Genomic DNA, 4,509 nt, shown 5'->3' with positions numbered 1-4,509 from the left:
CGGGAAAACTAAGTTCACGTCTGATAATTCTCTGTTGGATTTCTGGGCAGTTTTGAGGGAGATTAAATCCCTGAAATCAATTGGGCTAGGCCTGTTAAGAATAAACAGATCGTATGCAAGTGATTTTATCGATCAACTTGGGCTGGAATGGCTGGGAGAAGCGATCAAAGTCCAAACAGAATACGTGTTCTCTGTGAAGTTTTCAAATATATTTTTAGAGATTCTGGGAGAGTTTTACGTTGAAGTAAAGTGTATCTAGTCTTGTTTAAGGATTAGGAGAAGTTTGGAGCGTAAGAAATTGCCAGAAGACGCGTACAAAGCAACAGAAAAGAGATTTCTCTCTCAACTGCACGTGAAGAAAAAAGGGAGATAAACTCGGATTTAATCGAGTTATTTGGACCCTATTGGTATATAAAGGCTGGTGGGAAGTGAGAGAAAGTTTTATCAAGAGTTTGGGAAGTTTAGAGACCACAGAGACGCAGCAGAGAGGCTGGAAGACGAAGAACAGGAAGCTGCAGGAAAGCTTCCTGCTGCTGCTCGAGGAGGAAGAAGGACGAAGAACGGACCCTCCAGGACCGTCGTTCTTCAACAGTGCTAGCAGCAGTAGACCTGCGTCGTTCTTCAACAGCAGAATACCAGCGTCGCTTATCAACAGCAGCATAAGGTATCGTTCTTTTATGGACGCTTAAAGAGGGTCGTAGTTTCACTGTATTATATTTTTCACTCTTTTAATCATATTTTGAGCATCAAGTATGTATTTTGAGAACATGATTATCATGAGTAGCTAAACCCCAATACTGGGATGATGGAGGAAGTTGTTTTTCAGCCATGTGGTTATTTAAATAATTCTTAATTCACTTTTTGCACCGATTTTAATTGATTTATGATTTCAATTAATTACTTGTGATTTTGTTTGATGGAACATGCTTAGTCCTAGGGATTCTTGATGTTCCATGCTTATAATATACAAGTAATATTTTATGGAATCTAATTTGGCAAACATAGAGTTAATACTTGTTTTATTTTGAGCTATAATCGCCTAGGATTATTTTCTGAGCCACTTGAATATGAAACACATTGGAATCCTGAGTCCTGGTTCCTCTTGATCTTGTGACAATTTTGTACATATTTTTGTTTTTAAATCTATTCAAGTCCGAGCAACGAATCCGTATTTACCGCAATCTTAATATTACAACACTTAACAGTCTGATCATAATAACAATTGTACCCAAAAATCTTTAAAAACAGAAATCTGGAAATATACCTTCATGCCAAGATGAATTAACCATGCCATGTAGTAGATATGGATATTTAACAATCGGATTAGCGTTGAGATCCAAAAGCCATCCCTAATGTTGAAGAAACACACATATCTCTGTTAGTAAGATACTAATCTGGAAAGCTTGTAGCTAGGATCAGTTAACCAAAACAAAATATATTATGTAAATTGAAAATTATGTTAACAGTGAAAGCCAGTAGAGCAGTGAATCTGTTAACAACATAACAATCAAGCAATATAAGAATTCCATAGTAATTGACGTCACCAAGGACCCTTTCATGGTAAATTTGGAAGCTTTCCTATCTCCTGCTCCTAGCTCACATACCACTCGTTATAAATGAATGGCTTGGACTAGACACTATGCCCATTCAAAAGCTTTGTCTAGAAATTCCAAACTACCCTAACATAAGGAACCGGTGAACTGGATCCTGGGAAATCCACCACCCGACACGAATGCTCACCATGTTTATACGATTTTTCCTAAGAAAATGAAAGTTCGCTTGTGTGATGAAATTTCTCTTATGATTCCCGTTACATACCCAGATGTCTTACATTAGTTAAAAGATAATCAACTTTGTGCAAGCAGTTGATATTATTATAAATTACTATGGACATGGAGCTGTAAGGGATAACGGGAATTACACTGAGAACTTTTTTTTGCCTTCATTGCCGATATTTTGATCTACATGTTTGCTGTTATTTAGTATCATCTCAAATGTGGCAGCAAATTCCTGTCATTTTGGGATACCTTGATGGTCTGCTCTGAGTTCATTTCTAGAATACACCTAAAAGAACAAAAAATATTAATACAAACAACATCAGTGTCAAGTAGTTTCACTTGTAACGTTACCAACCTGCAGTACGCTAATAATTGCGTCCAAAAAAAAAGTCAGTTACACTATGGTGTTGTCTACTTTTACAGAAAGTGGCGCAGTCGCACCACTTGCACCGAGTCCTTTCTCTAAATTTCTCAGAATATTCAAAAAGCACATTCCACAGCTCCAATATGGTCAAATTTTAGCAATTCTTGGCCGAGCCCGATGATCATATACCATTTTCTGAGAAATTTCTTCCGGTTACTTCCCTACAAAAGAAGAGAACAGCAATGCTACTACATATCACGTGCATCAAATTATTAACAAATTATGTATTAAAGAAAGGGAACAACTTATACGTGGTTGCATGTTAGTCCACATAATGAATTTGACAATCATGAACCCTTAAATGTATATTTTTCAATTATCTCCATCTCAACATCTCAATGTTTTGGGTTACTTTCTGCACAAAAGTTCGGGTGTGGGCATAAGTCTCTTGATGTAGTAGTTGCAAGTAACTCTCTGTGGACGTCAGATAAATGCTCTCATAACACCAAACACTATACCAATGATTCAATGAAAAGAAAAAATGCACAAGCTACAAACGAACCTGGATATAAACTGAAAGCATCTAATCTATAACATTCCTTAATTAGGACAACATCGACTGTGATTGCATGTAGTTGTAAGGAATTGTAAGTTAAGGGTGTCACCTTCGACCCACCTGCAAGTCTGCAACACATCATTTTCTATTATCGAGAGGTACCGAAATGGAAAAAACCATTACTTCGGTGCTGTCCAATACCATAAAAAATGAAAAATGCAGTATATAATCAGATACCCTGCCATGATAGTTTTTTTAATGAGAAACAAACATACGTGTATTCAGTTTTTTCCTTGGTTTTGAAAATACACAAATTCATAACTCCAGCGAAATTTAAAAATTACTAATTTGTTGCCACTGCTCACTGTCTCACACAAAGGATTAACTACCATATGAGTTAATTACAAATTAAGTAGATTAACTTACCCTAATTTGTGGATGTCCATGTAAGGATCAGACTGCAGATAATAGAGTTCAAAACCTTACAACATGTCACAAACCAAAGTAAGAAAAACCATAGAGTTAGAAATATATGACCAAACATTAAGCTTCATATTCATAAGGCTTCAACAAAATTATGTCAATGGCAACCAAAAAAATGGATGAAAATTACCTGACTTGGCGATCACCTATTTGAAGCAGAGATGAATCCTCATTAGTATTTCTTTAAGTTCGTTTTTAAAGTCGTTGCTTTCGAATGTTTTCTCTCGAGTTGTCCAGTTTTGAATGACATTGACCACTTTAAGTTCCCTGATCTAACTTCGACCGTCTCATTCTGTCCAGTATTCCATCCTAGGGGTGGCATTGATGCTTGACATATAAGCCAGTACTTTGGAGTTTCTTGCTTATTGACAGATATTCTTAGGTAAGCTCTGGTGTAATTGCTTCTTATTTTCTTCGCGTCTTTGTCCATCTTTACATACTGTCACTCGTTCTGGTACGAATTCAGATGGCATTGAGATTACAATAGTTTTATCAAAAACAAAGGTGAAGTTCCAATGGCTTATAGACAGAAATGGTAAACCTAAAGTCATATAATGGTAAGCCTAAAGACAGAAATTGATTCAATTGCTTGGGAAAAATTCGACACCATGTTCGACATTGATTAAGTAAATCCAAAAGCCGATACAGATCGATTTTTCATCAAAAACCATTAAGATCAAAAAAATTCAGAAACACGCAGAACGAACGTAATTGGAGTATGCAAATAAGAGATGAAAATTTACCGATGGAGGAAGAAATGACTCACCTGAGCAATCTAAACTCTAATGAAATCGAGATACAAATTGGGTTTCAGTGTCTTTCTTTTCTTTAAATCCTGAAATTAGGTAATGGAGGACAGTTAAGAGGAAGGTACAGAGACAGAAACTAAAGAGTTTTGAAAGCAAACCACGACCATAGATTTATCTTTTCTAAGGACAAATCTGGACCACCATTTACACAGGCAAAGTTAGTCAAACTGTGCTTTATACTCTTGAGATTATTTCTTTGACTCCTCTTTCTAGCAAACTCTTTCTTTTGGTCTTTCTATATCATATCTTATCAAATATTGCTTTGAAAAGCATCTATCTTACAAAGAAAAAAATATGATTTACTCTAATGATTGTAAATGTGCCTTTTAGAGCCATTAACAGCTCTTACTTTTCTCAGAATGGAAAAGACAAATCGTGGCTGGAATCGAAGCCCCTTCCTAAGCCCTAATCTGACGGGTGAGATCACTTATTTCGCTCATTCTCTTCTTCAGTTACAAAATTTATTAACCCCATTGTTCGCCGGTTACACAAGCCATTATCAAAAACCATTATTTACAA

The 4,509-nt window shown here is 36.1% G+C and overlaps 1 long non-coding RNA gene across 5 annotated transcripts; it reads right to left on the bottom strand.

The window, feature by feature from the left end:
• Positions 1–1,097: 1,097 nt before the first annotated feature.
• On the bottom strand, positions 1,098–4,059 carry LOC113317532. 5 transcript variants are annotated; one of them, XR_003343623.1, is made up of 6 exons: positions 3,948–4,059; positions 3,125–3,632; positions 2,705–2,826; positions 2,134–2,363; positions 1,922–2,064; positions 1,098–1,349 (listed from the first exon to the last, which is right to left on the bottom strand). It is a non-coding gene; the product is annotated as an uncharacterized LOC113317532 (long non-coding RNA). The 5 variants fall into 5 exon arrangements; XR_003343620.1 differs by having other exon boundaries at positions 2,134–2,888; positions 3,125–3,179; positions 3,312–3,632; XR_003343622.1 differs by having other exon boundaries at positions 2,134–2,826; positions 3,125–3,179; positions 3,312–3,632.
• Positions 4,060–4,509: the final 450 nt, after the last annotated feature.

This window comes from Papaver somniferum, chromosome 10, assembly GCF_003573695.1.
Source record: "Papaver somniferum cultivar HN1 chromosome 10, ASM357369v1, whole genome shotgun sequence".
Lineage (NCBI taxonomy): Eukaryota > Viridiplantae > Streptophyta > Magnoliopsida > Ranunculales > Papaveraceae > Papaver > Papaver somniferum.
Note: the sequence above shows the minus strand (reverse complement) of the source record. Positions and strands in the feature narration are given on the sequence as shown.